Raw genomic sequence first — 21,500 nt, 5'->3', positions numbered from 1 at the left:
TCTATTCCTATGAACCAATTGGCTCTAAAGGAAAAAATCCTATAAAAACCATATCATATAGAGTTCCTGTGATATTCCTCGACACTAAAGGATGCTTGAAATTGTTGCGGGTGATACGATGGTCTTTCTTTGTAGACTCCTCACCCATCTTTATAGTTACCTCTCGAAGATGAATGAAATGATATATACATGGTATTCTACATGTGCAATTTGGTACATGAAAACTCAGTAAAAGTTTGCGAGGTTCGAATTTTCAATAAAGCTATATGCACTGCATTTCGGAACAGAGGGAGCATACGGCAGTTGCTAACACTCAAGTGGAAGATTTGTGTGTAGGAGGAGTGGCTGTTCTATTAAATGACATGGCAAAACTGACACTGTCAGATGTCGATCTAACGGTTCTTACGGCGTCCGTCAGGAAAAGGCTTGTGGCGAACGTTTGTCGGATAATGATTTACGGACACATGCATTGCATTGATACGTGCCCCCCTCTCTCTCACGCACACGCACCCTCACGAGTCCCGACTCTCCCAAGTCCTCTCGCAGACTCGCATGTCGCACCCACCGTCTATCTGCAGGTAGACGTCACACACATATGTGCTCTTCACACCCTACCCTCAGAACTTCTAAAAAACAAAAGACGGCGCGCACATTTTATTTTAGCTCACACGTCACACACTTATACTATTACTCTTGCGGCAAACATTCTTTGGGCATAGTATATTGTACTCTCACGAAGAGAAGCGGTGCACGCACGCACTAGTTCTCTCACACCCACTCGCGGGTACACGTAGGAGCGCATTTTTTTGAAGCTGGTACAACAAAATCACTCCACTATATATAAAAGCAGGAGCCTTAGCGCTTGCTTTACTAGGGTTCCTCTCGTTCACTCTCTCATGCTCTCCAGATCAAAGCAACACATAGGTGGACACTCTCTCTCTCTCTCAGCTCACGGCTGGTCACAAATCCGGCCGGACAACCTCGACTAGGGCAGGGGTGTAGGTGCATCGTTCACGCTGCCGTCGGCGGTTAGGGAGGAGACCGACGGCTGACCGCGCGTCCCGATCGACGGCCGTGCCGTTCTCTCCGAGAGAGCGCCAGCTCAGGAGGGCCTCCGACCCCTTCTTCCTCCCCACGGTATTGTGGCCAAGATGCGGCCTCCCGACGCCATCTTTGCCACATGTCGACAACCCTCAGGTATATATTCCTTCGAAATCTGCCTTGCTCTACTGCCCCAGCTCCCTTCGTGTGGATCCTTTTCTACTTTCGTCCGCTGTTCCAAAGCCACCTAGACTTCTACTATTATTAGAAGTAAAGCTAGTTCATATAGTCGACTCAAAGCGTTGGTTTAAACAGGGAAGAAAGTGGGAAAGCTGTAGCATGAATCTAGGACTTGGTTCTAAGAGGAAACGGGGGAAAGTAGTAATATCTGTCACTGCTTAAATAACCGTATTTCGTATTTGCGCAAACAGGGATGTCTGTCTCCATATCGTTTTGGGATGTCTGTCTCCGTATTGCTTCTATCCGCGCAATCAAAAGCACACACCTCCGTTTTAGTACAACTATGCAAAATGAGATGGCTATCCCTCGTTGTCGTTGTCTAACCTCCCGTCTTCAAGGTATCCCTACATTGGTAGTAACTAAGGTAGAATGACCAACGCAATCCAAAAGAAGCTGATTCATACGTTTTACTTCCTGATTGCAGTGCAGGGACGAGCGAAAACAACTGCATCCTAGTCCGGAATGCACTTTCTACCAGTTCATCCATGGACCGAGGACTAGCTGGCACGGCTGCACAGCGGCTTTTTGGACAGGTGCGCGGACAAGAGGCATTGTGGTCTGCTTATTTCTGCAAATAGCGGTGCTTAAATTTAGTGGAATGCACAAGCATTTCAGCTGGTCAGTACACTGCATGGTTCAGTTCAGCATTCCAGCTGAGACCACAATTATAATTGGTTATTCTGGAATGAGAGAACCTAACCCTGGATGGTGGCAACAAGAAAAAACTAGAGTGAACTCCAGGAAATTTAAGCCTGCCGGGAGGCCCTTTGCTCAGAGAAGCCTTGCTTGTTTTTTCCTGATTTGTAAACCTTCTCACAACTTTGTCTTTTGCTGTGAACTAGTATATGTTTGTTATGTTCTATGAATCATTGAGATGTATAAAATTGCTTAACTTATGCTTTTCAAGTTTTTTATGAAGACGAGTTTAATGTGAGTGTTCCACATGAGTGCTGGACTAGTGTGTGAACGTTTGGAATTTATTACATTGTGGCCTCAATTAACTGCATGAACCACTATAACAAGATACATAGTTGCTTATGTGTCAGACAGCAGATTGTTGATTGTTAGCTGGTCGATAGCCTAGTGTTGAAGCGAGCTGAGCCAATGTGCCGTGTTTTGCACAACTGCTTACAAGTGGGGTAGCACCAACAGTGTTTACAAGTACTTATGTATACGTCGGCGCACGGTTCTCGAACGAGTGCTCTATTTCATCAAAACACACACTGCTCGTATGACAAACAGTGACAACTTATGTCTTACCATGCCATATTCATGAAAAAACTAGTGAGGACGCATCTGTTTCGGCAAAAATTACAATGGTTCTCACATGATTCACGGGCACACAAAAGTAGCAGCAGTTCCCATAGACGAATTCAAACAAAGTACTAGCCCAGAGGGGTCAATAACAGGCAAGGTTCGGATAATTAGACACAATCCAAACTACTATTAAACACTAGATGGGGCAACTATTTCATGCCTCGATCTAATTTGGGCTGGACACAAGATGGACCTTGCCATGAACATCATCGAGGACGTCCTGCAGCAGTTCAATCCTGTGAACCTTCATGAAGACCACCTTGTGGCCTTGCCACTGATAAACTTGTTTGTGGAGGCATGCCACGTCATCTTCCTGCATAAGCTTGACAAGAACAGTATGCCTCACAAACGAAGGAGTAGCTTTGAACTTCTTGTGCTTCAGTACACCCTGGACAACACGCCTGACAACAGTGAGGCTGGAATACAAATCTTCATTGGTATAACCGCAAATGGCTTCCAGGATCCAACAGCCTAAGAACTTTGTTTTCCCAGTGCGTATATTCAGGTCGTCTGCCTCATAGCGAGTGACATGTACAACCACACAATCCTTGTCTGCATCAGGGCTCTAATTAAAATAGAAACAAATTCTGAATTACTTTTCAGTATAAGAAACACAAGTTATTTAAACCACTATGTATAGCATGGCATCGAAGCTAATAAAATTTTGCATTATTAATCACCACATACTTCATTTTCTAAAAAAATCACCACGTACTTAGATGAAAAACCACAATCGAGATCGGCAAAGAAGGAAATCACCTTGGGAAGCTCAGCGGGGGGGCACATCCTCGAAGGGGGAAAACTTCTCCTGCAGTGCCACGGGGGCTGTAACCTCAAACGGGGCATTGACCATCTCAGTAGTGGCCGTGAGTGTATCTGGGGTCGGCCCGGTGGTTGCCTCCATCTTCTTGGAGCTCTCTGTCTCGTGGGGATCAGCCTCCCGCGTCTGCTCCAATATCGGCAAATCTTTGCTTGTTTCTCCTTGGTCCATCATGAAACTGACGAATACTAGGAGACCGCTGAAAGGAAAACACAATCGCAATGAACAAAAGAGAGAGTGAGGATCGGTTACTGCTTTACAAAAGTTCTTTTTTTCACTGAACAAAAATATACCAACATCACGGATCCTCTTACCTTCCCTTCGTTCGGAGAGAAGAACAGTGGCAGATGCGAGTGTTGCATTTCTTGAAGACGGTGAGGGAGAAGGGGATTCAGCAAAGAGTGAAATGATGGTTGCTTCGTCCGTCAAACTTAGACTCCAGGGAGGTGGGGTTTTGTGATACGACGGCTCGTTACTGCCGCGCTACGACCGGGGTAACTCTTCGCCTGCATACTGCCTTCTAATTTGGTGGATGGCATTTGGGCCCGCATGTCGGTGAACAAAAGTATAACGGCATTCAGTAGAGGGAGACATTTCAATGACCTAGGAGGAGCCAGAAGCGGTAGAGTGTCTCCATTGTACTAGTAGTAATTGTTTTTCTGGGTAGCTGTAGAGTGTCTCCACTATACTAGTAGTAATTGTTTCTCTGGGCCCAAGACAAAACAGCCAATCCACACTAGTAAATAGTAAAATCAATTCAAAAGCCCATATATTTACTGAATTAACGGATGGGTATGTCGAAGAGCAAAAAAAGGAGTTTCAGGTGGGCAAAAGAGCTTCTGAACGTGCTGGGCTTCTATTTACAACATATTGTGGTCATAATCCAGTAAATTTTACGACCCAGGATGTTCATTCTATGGACCGGACCGATCCATTTGACTGTGACTGCCGAAAACAGTGCTGGAGTTAGATGTTGTTGCCCTTTTCAATCTGGTTTTTTTGTAAACCTGATGAACAATTAACCCTCGTGCTTTTGTACAGTTTGTAAGCTGGAGTTAGATGTTCCTGCCCTTTTCAACTCGGCTGTGACTGTCATATTTTCTTTGAAACAAGGCAAATGGCTTGCCATTCATTTAACTTAGAGTGAAATATTGTAACAAATCCCAAGCAAGGGAAATAACATCACTCTCGCTGGCTGCTTGAGCTCACTGTGCATTACAGAAGCCACGTGATTAGCCCCCACCAGCACCCACAAACTTATTTCGAACTAGCACATCAAATGGGCTATAAATTTTCATAGGAAAGGCTGCATGACCGTGACAGATTTGGATTCTGACATGGACCCGTGAGGAAATAGCCTATCCAAGGTGGTGTCGACTTACTAGCCAGTCAACAAACGATTCTTCCTACCAGCCGTTGGATTGACATCCAACATCTGTCGTGTATCTTCTATCTCTTGTCTTCTTCTTCCTCCAGCCGCCCAAACCAAACCACTTCGTCGGCTCCGCCTGCTCCCGCCTCCCATGGTTGGTTGCGCCTCCGCCGCCCTATTGTACGTACCCTCCAACGTTGGCCAGTCCCTCCCTCTATTCCCCCACACGTCCTGTTATTCTCCGGTGACGTTAGCTCCAACACGCACCCGCGCCCGAACCAATCAACCCTCGTACTCCCCTCCACCTACGACTGGACCGGCGCATCTTCAACGGCTCCTGTTCGTTCCGTCCGAGGCCTCGCTGTCGTCCTCCGCCTTGCGGCCTTGGTTCGCTCGCCGTGCACGGTGCGCCGCCCTCTTGCGTTGTCAACGTCGCCAACAACCGAGAGGAACAAGGAGATGACTGTATGTGGAGAGGATGACAGTAGGGACCCACCAGCATCATGGCAGTACGCAAGCAAGTGCCTCTATAGTACAAGCCCAAAAATATGGTTCCTCCTAATGGTTGGACATCTGGGGCTCACGCCATTGTCAACGTAGTCAATAAACGAGAGAATTACACTACGAGCGGCTGACACCAGGGACCCAGCAAGTCACGTGGTTTTTTTAGGAACAAGCAGTTGTTATTTATACTAGTTTTAGCGACGGATCAGGGTAACAACGGGGCTGTGCGGGGGCTGTGGCCCGTCTAGCCAGGGTTTTATTTATGTTTACCACATCATGAGCCCAGTTGTGTTTTTTTCTTGCTGAAAATGGCTAGTCCAGTTCTATTTTTTTAAGAAATACCCAAACAAGGCCTACTTGCTTTATCGGCCCTGCTGGGCTGCAAATCTTTCAAGACGAGGAGAGTTTCATTCGGTTTTCCTAGAAATGGGTTGTACATTTTTAAAACACATCAAACCGGGAATTAGTTTCAATTTTTTTTATTACAAGATCTTAAATTCCATTGATTTTTATGCGTGGACAATTATTTGGATTTTATATTATATAAATTATTTTTCAAAATAGTTTGAATGTGAATCGATATTTCTGGATTAAAAATAGTTGACCGCACCAAAATATGCAAAATTTCGTATACTTTTTAACCGTGGCCACAATATGGGGTGTAATGCTAACAAAAAGAAGATGGGCTCCAAAAAAATTCTTAAGAATTAGCAAATGGGTTGTACATTATTAGAAATAATGGCAAATGGGTTATATGCTGTTTTCCACATATTTGAGGCTGACTTGTGCGCCTACTACAGGTTGACGTGTATGCTTTTGTAAAAAAAGGTTGACGCACACGCAACGCCCTGTCAACTTAGTCAACACACGAGAGTAGTGACTGTTGGATGTCCATCCAACGGCCGTCGTGCTTCTTGAATCTCTACTCTTCATGCTCCAGCCGCTCAAACAAGCGCCGGCGGGACTGCCTGCTCCCTCCTCCTGCGGCCAGCTATGCTGCCGCGCAGGCCTCACGGCCCCACCGTACTCCCATCGTTGGCCTAGGCATCCCTCTACTCACCCACACATGCTGTTATTCTCCGGCAACGGCAGACGAACCAGTAAACCCTCGTACTCCTCCGCGTGGGAAATAGCTGTCGAGTATTCCCTGGCTCCGTGTCGTTCCCTTCCTAGGCCTCGCCGTTGTCCACCGCCCTGGTGCTCTCGGCGCGGCTTGGTCAACATGGCCAATGAACGACATCCATCGGAAGTGGACTGTACATGGAGAGGCTGACAGCTGGGTCCACGGCCGCACGCAAGGAAACGCCTCCTAATTACGCGCAAAATAATGATTCCTCCACCTGACAGCTAGGACCCACAGGAAGGGCCTCTATATTTCACGAAAAAAATATTCCCCCGCTGACAGGTCGGACCCACCAGCTATATCTTCGCACGCAACGAAGTGCCTCCTTATTACGCCCAAAAAATGAATACCCCCCTGTTAGCTGGGACCCACCATATTGTTGGGCTGACTTGTGGGCCTACTAAGTTGACGGGGACGGAGGGCTTTGTCAACTTAGTCAATACTCTAGTGACCGTATGATGTCCATCCAACGGCCATAGTGCTTCTTCAACCTCTGGTCTTCTTGCTCCAGCCGCCCAAAGCAGCGTCGGTCGTGCCTCCTGTGCCTGCCTCCCATGGCCGGCTGTGCTACCGTGGAGGCCTCACCGCCCCCATACTACTCCCACCACTGGCCAGGCCATCCCTCCACTCACCCACACCCCCTGTTATTCTGCGGCGACGGCAGCCTCACACCACAGTCGAACCAGTGAACGTTCGTACTCCTCTCCGCGTGGGCACCCACTGCCGCGTCTTGCCCAGCTCCGCGTCGTCCCCTTCCTAGGCCTTGCTGTCGTCCACCGCCGTGGTGCTCTCGGCGCGGCGTGGTCAATGTGGTCAATGACCGACTTCCATCGGAAGAGTACTATACGTGAAGAGGCTGACAGCTGGGTCCACGGCAGCCGCAAGGAAGTGCCTCCTTATTACGCGGAAAATAATTATTCCTCCACCTGACAGCGGGGACCCACCGGACGGGCCACCAGTATTTTCTGAAAAAATCATTTCCCCCTGACTACTGGGACCCATCGGACAGGCCACCGTATTTCGCGAAAAAACGTTCCCCCCGCTGCCAGCTCGGACCCACCAGAAGTGCCTCCTTATTACGCACAAAAAATTGAATACTCCCCCGGCTAGCTGGGACCCACCTTGGTGGGAGGCTGACTTGTGGGCCTACTAAGTTGACGGGGACGAAGGGCTTTGTCAACTTAGTCAATATGAATGATTCTATCTCCAGTGACCGTACTCTGTCCATCCAACGGCTGTATTGCTTCTTCAACCTCTGGTCTTCTTGCTCCAGCCGCCCAAAGCAGCGCCGGTCGTGCCGCATGCTCCTGCCTCCCGTGGTCGGCTGTGCTGCCGCAGAGGCCTCACCCCCCTACTATTCCCACCGCTGGCCAGGTCTTGTGGCCATGGTAGCCTCACACCGCAGCCGAACCAGTGAACCCTCGTACTCCTCTCCCCGTGAGCTTCCACTACCGCGTCTTCCCCGGCTCTGCGTCGTCCCCTTCCTAGGCCTCGCCGTCGTCCACCGCCATGGTGCTCTCCGCGCGGCGTGGTCAACGTGGTCAAGGAACGACTTCCATCGGAAGAGTACTATACGTGGAGAGGCTGACAGCTGGGTCAAAGGCCACAGCCCAATTTTTTGTGATTTGCCAAGTAAGTCGCTTTGTCAGGCCTGTTGGGCTGCAAATCTTTCAAGACGAGGAGAGCTTTCATTCGGCTGGCCGAGAAAATGGCCGAGCAGTAATGAGAAATGGGTTGTACATTTTTAAAACACATCAAACCGGCAATTAGTTTCAAATATCTTTTTTTCATTTCAAGATTTTAAATTACATTAATTTTTATGCGTGGAGAATTTGTTGGATTATATATTGATATACATTTATTTTTTAAATCAGTTTGAATGTGAGTCGAAATTTCGGGATTAAAAACAGTTCGGACCGCACCGAAATATGCAAAATTTCGTATAATTTTTTATCTGTGGCCACAATATGGGCTGTAATGCTAACAAAAAGAATATGGGCTCAAAAAAACCTTAAGAATTAGCAAATGGGTTGTAAATTATTAGAAATAATGGCAGATGGTTGTATGCTGTGTTCCACAGATTTGAGGCTTTCCTAAAAAAAGGTTGACGCACAAGCACTGACTGTTGGATGTCCATCCAACGGCCGTCATGCTTCTTCAATCTCTGCTCTTCCTGCTCCAGTCGCTCAAACAAGCGCTGGCGGGACTGCCTGCTCCCTCCTCCCCGCGGCCGGCGTGCTGCCGCGCAGGCCTCACCGCCCCACCGTACTCCCATCGCTGGCCTAGCCATCCCTCTACTCACCACACCTACTGTTATTCTCCGGCGACGGCAGACGAACTAGTAAACCCTCATATAGTCGTACTCCCCTCTGCGTGGGAAACAACTGCCGAGTCTTCCCTACCTCCGTGTCGTCCCCTTCCTAGGCCTCGCCATCGTCCACCGCCGTGGTGCTCTCGGCGCGGCGTGGTCAATGTGGTCAACGACTGACTTACATCGGAAGAGTACTGTACATGGAGACGCTGACAGCTGGGTCCACGGCCGCAGCAAGGAAGTGCCTCCTTATTACGCGTAAAATAATTATTCCTCCACCTGAAAGCGGGGACCCACCGGACAGGCCACCGTATTTCGCGAAAAAAAACGTTCCCCCTGACTGCTGGGACCCACCACTACACCTTCACACGCAAGGAAGTGCGTCCGGGAAAAAAACAAAATGATTCACCCCCCTGACTGCTGGGACCCACCAGCTACATCTTCGCACGCAAGGAAGTGTCTGACAGTCGGGACCCACCTAGTCGAAGCGTACGTAGCGTTGTCATTCTAGTCGCGAACGTGTATGTAGATATATACTGGTGGATGTAGAGGCGCGCACGTGTCGTAGTAGAGGCGCGCACGTAGCATGTACACGTAAGTACAGCGGCCAGGGTGCAAGAAAGAAAATACGGCCACGTATGTGTACATACGGGCGGGGTCTCGAACGCCTACTCGCGCATACGTACGGCGAGGGCTCGTTGACATGGTTGGGTCGGAACGGAGAAACAGCGTCGTCGTCGTGTTCATGGGGAGGCAACGGAATGTGTCGTGTTCATGGGGAGGCAACGGAATGCGTCGTGTTCATCGGGAGGCAACGAAACGCGTGGGAGCCAACCGGCTAGGTCGGAACGGAATGCGTGGTCATGTTCATCGGGAGGGCTTGGACGGAACAGGCGATGGAAACGAGGCCTGGCGTACCGCAGAACGGAGGAAACGGCCTTCTGTTCGACCGGCCACGTTCGAAACGGGATCCTGTTCATCGGGAGGGGTCTGGCGTATCGCAAAGCGGACGAAACGGACCTCCTACGGTCGAAACGGGGGTCCTGTTGATCGGGAGGGGTGTGGCGTACCGCAAAACGGACGAAACGAACCTCCTACGGTCGAAACGGGGGTCCTGTTGATCGGGAGGGGTGTGGTGTACCGCAAAACAGACGAAACGGACCTTCTACGGTCGAAACGGGGGTCCTGTTCATCGGGAGGGGTGTGGCGTACCGCAAAACGGGACTCCACGGGATACTGTTCATCTCCATCGTCGACCTCCTCCAGCCTCCACGGGCTACCGTCGACCTCCTCCAGCCTCCACGGGCTCCTGTTCATCCAGCCTCCATCGCGCGCTACTCCACCGGCTACTGTTCAACCACCCCTCCACGGGCACCCCTCCACCGTCTACTGTTCATCCAGCCCTCCACACCACGGGGTCCTGTTCAACCACCCCTCCACGGGCACCCCTCCACCGTCTACTGTTCATCCAGCCCTCCACCACACCACGGGGTCCTGTTCATCCAGAGGCAACGCCACTACTCACTGTTCATCGAACCCCCCCCCCCACAACGCTCACTATTCATCCAATCGATCGGCTTCAGTTAGCAGCAGTAGCGAAGGAATCGCTCAATCAGGTTCAGTTAACAGCAATCGATCGATCGCTCGGGTTCAGTAACGCGTAGCCTGCAGTGCAATCACTCGGGTTCAGTTAGAGCCCAATGCCTCCCTCGGGTTCAGTTAGAGCCAACGCCTCGCACACACGCGCGTACATGTACGAGAGAAACGCGCATCGCTCGGCCCCCGACCTCCCACCGTAACCGGGAACTCCCTGAAATTTTCCTCGCCCTCGCTTCTACTATGGTTTTTTCCATCATGGACGGTCCAAAGAATGTCATGCAGCTGCGTCTCCGGCCCGCCCAGGACGAAAAGCCCATTTTCTGTCATGATTTTTTGTCATAGAAGTAGGAGCCCACCACATCTATGATGATACCGGGTTTTGTCACAATTATCGTCATAGAAGTGTCATATGTATGACAGGAAAAAAATTCGTTCGGCCCAAAATGTCACGGATGTGTCTTTTTTTGTAGTGATGGTGCCCCGGATGTAGAGCCTGACGCGTTGCCCCGTGCATCCCTTCACCATGGGGGCTGCCGTCGCTTAGGGTTTCGACGGGGTGGGGACACGGGAGGGGAGGGAAGGGGGTGAAGGTCGGGGGTGGGGGTGCGGGAGGCGATGGGCGGTGCGGAGGCGAGGCGGCGAGGGGAGAAGGAGGTGGGTGGCGGTTTGCCAGTTGCTGGTGGAGGGCCATGCCGGTGCCGGATCTAGCACCCAATGGCCTCGATGTTGCCGGATGTGGCAGACCGGCGGCGAGGGGAGAGGTGGTGGCGGAGAGGGAGGCGGCGGCGAGGGAAGAGGTGTGGCAGAGAGGGGAGGTGGCTGTGGAAGGGAGTGTGGCGTCGCCATCAATTCGATCTGAATCGGGGGAGTGGGAGTTAGGGTTTGGGAGGAAGGAGCGGAGGGAGGAGGTCACCGTGGTGTGGGATGGATGGATGGATGTGTGCCATGTCATCGATCCATGGCACACACACCTTTCCACCAATGAGAATTTAATTTTATTTTCTGAGTGTAAAAATGGTTTTTTAAGAACATATGAAATCTTTGATGGAAAATTGGATCATATTTTGTGAAAATGGTCCAATATTGTGTACATGTGTGTATATTGGCATGGGGGTTTTATTTCTTTGCACAAAAAATCATTTTTCAATTTTCGGAGTGGCAATAATCGGGTTTTTTGTGAAGGAGCTACCATATATTTGTTGCAAAATTGGACCAAATCAATTTTTTAAAATACTAGGCCATATTTTATTCACAATTGATCAAATGGTTGGGTGTCAAAAGCCTTGATCCACCTCTGGTGAAAAAGACAAATTCCCACCGATTTAGTAGGAAGCGGGTCAAATTTGAACTGCAGCTGCCTCATAGTTTGCTCTTTATTTTTTCCAAAAATCATTTCTAGGTACATAAGTATCTACTTAATTAGAGAAACATCAAAAGTTTTCCAAGATTCAACCACTAGCTAGGAACGGTCAAACCCGCCGTTTTGATCGCATTTCGAAACGGGCATAAATTTTTTTAAAAAAATTGGAAAACCTTTGTATTGTGTCATTATATGTGACCAAGGTTCTAGGAAAAATAATAAACTTGTAATACGTCAATTTATTAAACAAAGTGTTCTCAGAAATGAGTTATCATGCGTGAAGATTCAGGGTTTTCAAGCCAAATGATCAATCTTATGGCCATATTCATGGCATAGTTTGTTCAAATGATCTCATATTGTGCACAAGGGTGCATCTTGGAATTACAAACAATGTTGCCTAAGGGATTTTTCATTTTCATTGCACGGAAAATTCATTTTCCATTTTCCGAGTGCCCGAATTGATTTTTTTGTGAAGCAGCTACCATATATTTGTTGCAAAATTGGACCAAATCAATTTTCTAAAATATTAGGCCATATTTAATGCATAATTGACAAAATGTTTGGGTGTCAAAAGTATTGATCCACCACTTGTGAAAAAGACAAATTTCTGCCGATTCAATAGGAAGCGGGTCAATTTTGAACTGCAGCTGCTTCATAGTTTTCTCTTTCTTTTTTCAAAAAAAATCATTTCTAGGTACATAAGTATATATTTAATCATAGAAACATCAAAAGTTTTCCAAGATTCAACCACTAGCTAGGAATGGTCGAACCCGCCGTTTTGATCGCATTTCGAAACGGGCATAAAAAATTCAAAAAATTGCAAAACCTTCGCATTGTGTCATTATATGTGACCAAGTTTCCAGGAAAAATAATAAACTTGTAATACGGCAATTATTTTAAAAAACTATTCTCAGAAATGAGCTATCATGCATGAAGATTCAGGGTTTTCAAGCCAAATGATCAATCTTATGGCCACATTCATGGCATAGTTTGTTCAAATGGTCTCATATTGTGCACAAGGGTGCATCTTGGAATTACAAACAATGTTGCCTAAGGGAATTTTCGTTTTCATTGCATGGAAAATTCATTTTCCATTTTTTGAATGCCCAAAATGAGTTTTTTGTGTGAAGGAGCTACCATATATTTGTTGCAAAATTGGACCAAATCATTTTTCTAAAATATTAGGCCATATTTAATTCATAATTGAAAAAATGTTTGGGTGTCAAAAGTTTTGATCCACCACTTGCGAAAAAGACAAATTTATGCCGATTCAGTAGGAAGCGGGTCAATTTTGAACTGCATCTACCTTATAGTTTGCTCTTTATTTTTTACAAAAATCATTTCTAGGTAAATAAGTATCTATTCAATCATAAATACATGGTTTTGTGGCGATACATCGAGGTTTGGATGGTGGACGAGGGCCTGAACTCCAGAGCGCGTAAACTCGCATGCCCGCCGCGTGGTCACCGCGTGGCTGTGGCGTTTGAAGGAAATATGCCCTAGAGGCAATAATAAAGTTATCATTTATTTCCTTATATCATGATAAATGTTTATTATTCATGCTAGAATTGTATTAACCGGAAACATAATACATGTGTGAATACATAGACAAACAGAGTGTCACTAGTATGCCTCTACTTGACTAGCTCGTTGATCAAAGATGGTTATGTTTCCTAACCATAGACATGAATTGTCATTTGATTAACAGGATCACATCATTAGGAGAATGATGTGATTGACTTGACCCTTTTCGTTAGCTTAGCCCTTGATCGTTTAGTTTGCTGCTATTGCTTTCTTCATGACTTATACATGTTCCTATGACTATGAGATTATGCAACTCCCATTTACCGGAGGAACACTTTGTGTGCTACCAAACGTCACAACGTAACTGGGTGATTATAAAGGTGCTCTACAGGTGTCTCCGAAGGTACTTGTTGGGTTGGCGTATTTCGAGATTAGGATTTGTCATTCGATCGTCAGAGAGGTATCTCTGGGCCCTCTCGGTAATGCACATCACATAAGCCTTGCAAGCATTGCAACTAATAAGTTAGTTGCAGGATGATGTATTACGGAACGAGTAAAGAGACTTGCCGGTAACGAGATTGAACTAGGTATTGAGATACCGAAGATCAAATCTCGGGCATGTAACATACCGATGACAAAGGGAACAACGTATGTTGTTATGCGGTCTGACCGATAAAAGATCTTTGTAGAATATGTGGGAGCCAATATGAGCATCCAGGTTCTGCTATTGGTTATTGACCAGAGACGTGTCTCGGTCATGTCTACATTGTTCTCGAACCCGTAGGGTCCGCACGCTTAACGTTACGATGACAGTTTCATTATGAGTTTATATCTTTTGATGTACCGAAGGTTGTTCGGAGTCCCGGATATGATCACGGACATGACGAGGAGTCTAGAAATGGTCGATACATAAAGATCGATATATTGGACAGCTATATTCGGACACCGAAAGTGTTTCGGGTGATTTCGGAGAAAATCGGAGTGCCGGAAGGGTTACCGGAACCCCCCGGGGAAGTATTGGGCCTTAGTGGGCCTGAGGGGAGAGAGAGGGAAGCAGCCCAGGAGGTGGCGCACCCCCTCCCATGGGGAGTCCGAATTGGACTAGGGGAGGGGGGCGCGGCCCCTCTTTCCCTCTCCCTCTCCCTCTCTTTCCTTCCCCCTTCCCTCTTCCTAGTTGGGCTAGGAAAGGGGAGTCCTGCTCCTACTAGGAGGAGGACTCCCCCCTCCTTGGCGCGCCTCAAGGTCTGGCCGGCCTCCCCCTTGCTCCTTTATATACAGGGGAAGGGGGGCACCTCTAGACACACAAGTTGATCTTCGTGATCGTTCTCTTAGCCGTGTGCGGTGCCCCCCTCCACCATAATCCTCGATAATATTGTAGCGGTGCTTAGGCGAAAAGCCCTGCGACGGTAGAACATCAAGATCGTCACCACGCCGTCGTGCTGACGGAACTCTTCCCTGACACTTTGCTGGATCGGAGTCCGGGGATCATCATCGAGCTGAACGTGTGCTAGAACTCGGAGGTGCCGTAGTTTTGGTGCTTGATCGGTCGGGCCGTGAATACGTACGACTACATCAACCGTGTTGTGCTAACGCTTCCGCTTCCGGTCTACGAGGGTACGTAGACAACACTCTCCCCTCTCGTTGCTATGCATCACCATGATCTTGCGTGTGCGTAGGATTTTTTTTGAAATTACTATGTTCCCCAACAGCGTTGCCATGTGTTCTGGGCAGCCTAGGCATGTCTTGGGGGTTGGGTACTCCCCAGGCAGGTGCTAGGAATAAAATTACAACATAAGATTCTCACGAGGAGATCGAACTATGCTCAAACATGAATTAGCATCCAAGTGTTTGATTAGCGATACAGGAAATGCACGTGGCCAATGGGAGTGAGTTTTGGTTGAGGATGATCATCTACTAAGAAGACTATCTTCACAATTTTTATCTCAAAATTAGGAGCCTAGGTGGTACTTGCTTTGCAAAGTACCACACTGGACAGAAATATGAATGTTGAAGCTGGGCTCAAAATAATGAATGGATTGAGCTGAAATTTGGTGGGGGTGGTTATTTGGGCATAGGAAAGCACTGTAGAAAATTGATACCATTTGGACATGCCAAAGTGGTACTTCCTTCACAATGCTATTTCCTGGACAGAAACTTGGGAAAATTAGCGAGAGAAATTGGATAAATAAAATGAGCTCAAATTTGGTGTAGCTAAGTTACATAGGTATGGTCATGCCCTGGTAAATTTTCAGACTATTTGGGTAAGCCTAGCTAGTACTTACTTCATAAAGCTTCTCTCGAGATAGAAACTTTGGAAATTTCCTGAGAAAGATTTACCAGGAAAATGGAGCTGAATATTATCATGTGGCAATGACTTGGGTATGGAAGAGTGCCCAAAAAGTTTGAGGGTAATAGGAGGGATCTGGAAAACACTTGCTTTGCAATGAGCCAATCTGGCCATAAAATATAAATTGAACCTGGGCTCACATGGATGATTTGACTGAGATGCAATTTGGAGGAGGGTGATAATTTTGGCATATGGAGGAACTATATAAATTTCATGTCATTTGGATATATAAAAATGGTCCTTCCTTCACAATGCTTCTAGGTGGAAAACAACTTTGGAAATTTGCCGAGGAAGATTTACTGGGCAAATGGAGCTGAATTTTTTCTTGAGGCAATGATTTGGATAGGAAAGAGTGCCCAAAAATTTTGAGGGCAATCAAGAATATATAAATAGCACTTCCTTCACAAAGTATTGTTGTGAACATAATAGGAAAATGAATATTGTTGAATTATTTTTGAACTAGGCAAGGAAGGATTTTTACATATTTGACAAAGATATGACCCAAAGAATTTATGAGATTTTTTGGGGAATTTTGGGAATGACGGAAATATAGGTTGCTTCACAACCTAGGGCAAAAATTGACACATGGACATGACACATAGGCAAAACTGATGAGATGACGCCTAGTCATCACAACCCACCACAATTTACAAGGCTATGACCATCTATATTGGTCATTAACAACTAGAGATAAGGCAGCGGACCAGCGTTGTTTGCTTTATGACCATTTCGTGTAAGGAAATTACGACCTTTCTGACCAAAATGGTCGCAATGGTTTAGGGTTTGGAGCCCCCCGAACAGCTTTTGACCAATTGGTCTCAAATGGTCATAGATCTATGACCAATTCCTCCAGGGTCACTGACAGAAGGTCATTAGTTGACATATTTATTGTAGTGATGTAACACAAGCCACCATAGGGAGCATTCATTTTCCTGCTATACATTATTTTGCTCTCTTCATAGGAAGGTGCATAAACGGTAAAGATGAAGCATGTCACATGTGTGTACCTGATCTTAGCGTTCTCAGAAGCGCTGTTTTAGGAGATAAACAATACAACTTGAGGGCTATTGTTGCATGTAGGTTGCATAATAATCGTATTCATGGAGATTTCTTTGGTGGAATTTATGCAACTCGTATAGCTAACTTTCTTGAGATACCCATACATGGAGATGATATTGAGTTGCCTCCTTCTTATCTAGATTATGATGCTATGGTTCGTCATCAGTTTGTTGAGAGGAACGATCAGTTCCTCCAGTACCAACTAATCTTTGACAGACGGCGCACCTATCACGTCGCTCTCCCTGCTCCTACTTTCTTTGACTTTCAGGCAAAGGGAGATATGTTATAACCAGGGAGGAGGCGACCGAGTACGAGAGGAGGGCGGAGATAGCTCGCCTCCAAGCTGCAGCTCATCAGGCAATTGCCGTTGCGTCTCAGTATGACCCCAACTACAAATTTGGATATCCGCCAGGCCAGGCGTGGCCATAGACCAACTTAGGCCAAAAGCCTAAGATTGGGGAGTACGTATTTCTCACCGACATTACATTCATGTTCACACACTCATGCTAGCTGTCGGTGCTCATACTCTTTCATTGTAATATCCATGCTAGTTTATTTTCCTTTTTATGCTTTCTTCTTATGTGTTTGATAAACCTTAGAAAACCAAAAAAATTAGTTGTAAGCTTTTAGCTAGTTTACTTTCCATGCCTGTAGTAGTAATAATAAAAAAGAAAACCCAAAAATATTTCTCGTTCTTCTTTTGCTTGTTGGGAGCTTTCCCGTGTAAATAGTTTTATTTCTTTTCTTGTTCTTTCGGGGTCGAGAGGAGAAGACCATGATTAAAATGTTGAGTGGCTCTTATATGCATTATTGTTGATCTAACAAAGAGCCCATATTACGTTGTCTTCTCTCTTGAATTGAATGCTTGCAGATTCCAGCTTAGTCCAATGCACATGCACTATTATTATTATCCACACTATTCGGTCATGCAAGTGAAAAGCAATAATGATGATTATATGACGAACTTATTGAGATGAGAAAAGCTGGTATGAACTCGACCTCTCTTGTTTTTGTAAATATGATTAGTTCATCGTTCCTGATTCAGCCTATATGAAAGAAACATGTTTGATATGACAATTAGAGATTGTAGTTGCTTATGTCATGCTTAATTAACTAGGAGCTTATAATGGTTTACCTTGCGTGCCAACATGCTATTAAAATGGTTGTGATGTGGTATGATAGGGTGGTATCCTCTTTTGAACAATTCGAGTGGCTTGACTTGGCACATGTTCACGCATGTAGTTGAAACAAAATCAACATAGCATCTACGATATTTATGTTCATGGTGTATTATATCCTACTCATGCTTGCATTCGGTGTTGATTAATTTTAATGTATGTTCATGACTGTTGTTGCTCTCTAGTTGGTCGCTTCCCAGTCTTTTTCTAGCCTTCACTTGTACTAAGCGGAATACTGCTTGTGCATCCAATTCCATAAACCCCAAAGTTGTTCCATATGAGTCCACCATACCTACCTATATATGGTATCTACCTGCCGTTCCAAGTAAATTTGTATGTGCCAAACTCTAAACAATCAAATAAACATACTGTTTTGTATGCTCGAATAGCTCATGTATCAACTAGGGTTGTCTGTATCTTCCATGCTAGGCGGGTTATTCTCAAGAGGAGTGGACTCCGCTCCTCACTCATGAGAAAATGGCTGGTCACCGGGATGCTCAGTCCCATGCTTTATGCAAATCAAATCAAAAAACTGCAAACAAAACTCCCCTGGGACTCTTGTTAGTTGGAGGCACTCATTGTTTCGAGCAAGCCATGGATTGATGCTTGTTGGTGGAGGGGGAGTATAAACTTTACCATTCTGTTTGGGAACCGCCTATAATGTGTGTAGCATGGAAGATATCGAGATCTCTCGGTTGTTATGTTGACAATGAAAGTATACCGCTCAAAATATTATTCATATCTATTTCAAAACCGAGCTCTGGCACCTCTACAAATCCCTGCTTCCCTCTGCGAAGGGCCTATCCATTTACTTTTATGTTGAGTCATCATCCTCTCATTAAAAAGCACCAGTTGGAGAGCACCGCTGTCATTTGCATCCATTACTATTAGTTTACATTGAGTATGACTTGACTGGATCTCTTTTACCATGAATTACAACGTCTAGTCAGTCCTTGATCTTTAAAGGTGCTCTACATTTATGTTTTGCGGTCTTAGAAAGGGCTAGCGAGATACCATCTTGTCATATCATATCATGATTGTTTTGAGAAAGTGTTGTCATCCGAGATTTATTATTATTGCTCGCTAGTTGATTATGCCATTGATATGAGTACACATGAGACCTAAGTGTTATTGTGAATATGGTTAGTTCATAATCTTTGCTGAAGACTTGAATGCTAGCTTTACATATTTACAAAAACAAGAGCAAACAGAGTTTGTAAAAGTTTTTTCTTTATCACTTTCAGTTTATCAACTGAATTGCTTGAGGACAAGCAAAGGTTTAAGCTTGGGGGAGTTGATACGTCTCCGCCGTATCTAATTTTCCAAACACTTTTGCCCTTGTTTTGGACTCTAACTTGCATGATTTGAATGGAACTAACCCGGACTGACGCTGTTTTCAGCAGAATTGCCATGGTGTTATTTTTGTGCAGAAATAAAAGTTCTCGGAATGACCTGAAAATCAACTGAGAATTATTTTGGAATATATAAAAAATACTGGAAGAAAGATCCACGTCAGGGGGCCCACCACCTATCCACGAGGGTGGGGGCGCGCCCTACCCCCTGGGGCCGCCCCCTGCCTCGTGGGTCCCCTGACGCTCCACCGACCTCAACCTTGACTCCATATATTCACTTTCAGGGAGAAAAAAAATTAGAGAGAAGGATTCATCGTGTTTTACGATATGGAGCCGCCGCCAAGCCCTAAACTCTCTCGGCTGATCTGGACTCCGTTCGGGGCTCCGGAGAGGGGAATCCGTGGTCATCGTCATCATCAACCTTCCTCCAACACCAATTTCATGATTCTCACCGCTGTGCGTGAGTAATTCCATCGTAGGCTTGCTGGACGGTGATGGGTTGATGAGATTTATCATGTAATCGAGTTAGTTTTGTTAGGGTTTGATCCCTAGTATCCACTATGTTCTGAGATTGATGTTGCTATGACTTTGCTATGCTTAATGCTTGTCACTAGGGCCCGAGTGCCATGATTTTAGATCTGAACCTATTATGTTTTCATCAATATATGAGAGTTCTAGGTCCTATCTTGCAAGTCTATAGTCACCTATTATGTGTTATGATCCGTTAACCCCGAAGTGACAATAATCGGGATACTTACCGGTGATGACCGTAGTTTGAGGAGTTCATGTATTCACTATGTGCTAATGCTTTGTTCCGGTTCTCTATTAAAAGGAGGCCTTAATATCCCTTAGTTTCCATTAGGACCCCGCTGCCACGGGAGGGTAGGACAAAAGATGCCATGCAAGTTCTTTTCCATAAGCACGTATGACTATATTCGAAATACATGCCTACATTACATTGACGAATTGGAGCTAGTTCTGTGTCACCCTATGTTATGACTGTTACATGATGAACCGCATCCGGCATAATTATCCATCATTGATCCGATGCCTACGAGCTTTCCATATACTGGTTTACGCTTATTTACTTTCCCGTTGCTATTGTTACAATCACTACAAAATACCAAAAATATTACTTTGCTTTTGTTACTTTTTTGTTACCGTTACCATCACTATCATATTACTTTGCTACTAAACATGTTGCTGCAGATACTAAGTTTCCAGGTGTGGTTGAATTGACAACTCAGTTGCTAGTACATGAGAATATTCTTTGGCTCCCCTTGTGTCGAATCAATAAATTTGGGTTGAATACTCTACCCTCGAAAGTTGTTGCGATCCCCTATACTTGTGGGTTATCAGCTACCTCAAAGCCCGGCCGTTGTGGTCCAAGGCTGAGAATGACCTGCTTGATAAAGGGGTCGAACCAGAGACATTGAACTGGCCAGACCGTTGCCGAACTTGGTTCGTCGGGGTTGGCGGAACCTTGGACCCTGTATCAGGGAAGTGTCGTTGGACGAACGAGCAACTACGAATACCCATCACGAAGCTTCGGCAGTATATCGATGCAGCGCAGCAAGGGACGTTCGTTCCAGACAGAGAGAACGACGAGCTCACAATGGCCCTTGGGAATCCTGAGCACCCTGGACGAACACGAGGCACGTCAGGCTCCGTTCCATGGAAGGTTGGGTTTCTGGACGCATACGGTTACAAATGCCAGGAGAGGAGGAAGAAAGTGGAGCAGACCTAAATGCAGGCGCTGCACGCATGGGAACAAGCGATAGAGGAACGAGAAGCAGATCGCAGCAAGCGACCTACCGAAGCTTCCCCCGAAGCTACCCCGCCATCTCAGCGGAGAAGCAGCGTGACTTCCACTGAGCTGCTTCAGCTGGAGCCTGTCTTCACGACTCCTGCTAGCTACCCTGTGGACTTAATCACGGAGTCTCAATATTGCTACCTTATGATGCAATGGATGAAATTGAAAGTCAAGGCGGCTTTTGGCTCTGTTGCACCTCCTGAACTTGGCGCAACTTTTCACTGCCGGCCGATTCCAGAAGGATATGCTAGGGTGATGGTGGATGAAATAACTAACGGATTTGTGGACCTCGAGCTTGACCACCCTACGGGTGAAGGGGAGACTCGGCTGGGCTCTTCTCCGAAGACTCCATGCCTATGGAGGAAGGAACTCATCAACCTTCCGAACTGGACGGTGATGGGTTGATAAGATTTATCATGTAATCGAGTTAGTTTTATTAGGGTTTGATCCCTAGTATCCACTATGTTCTGAGATTGATGTTGCTATGACTTTGCTATGCTTAATGCTTGTCACTAGGGCCCGAGTGCCATGATTTCAGAT

This window comes from Triticum urartu, chromosome 3A (genome assembly GCF_056163025.1).
Source record: "Triticum urartu cultivar PI428250 chromosome 3A, HENAU_Tu73, whole genome shotgun sequence".
Taxonomy (NCBI): Eukaryota; Viridiplantae; Streptophyta; class Magnoliopsida; order Poales; family Poaceae; genus Triticum; species Triticum urartu.
The sequence above is the reverse complement of the archived record's forward strand: the minus strand, read 5'-3'. Positions refer to the sequence as shown.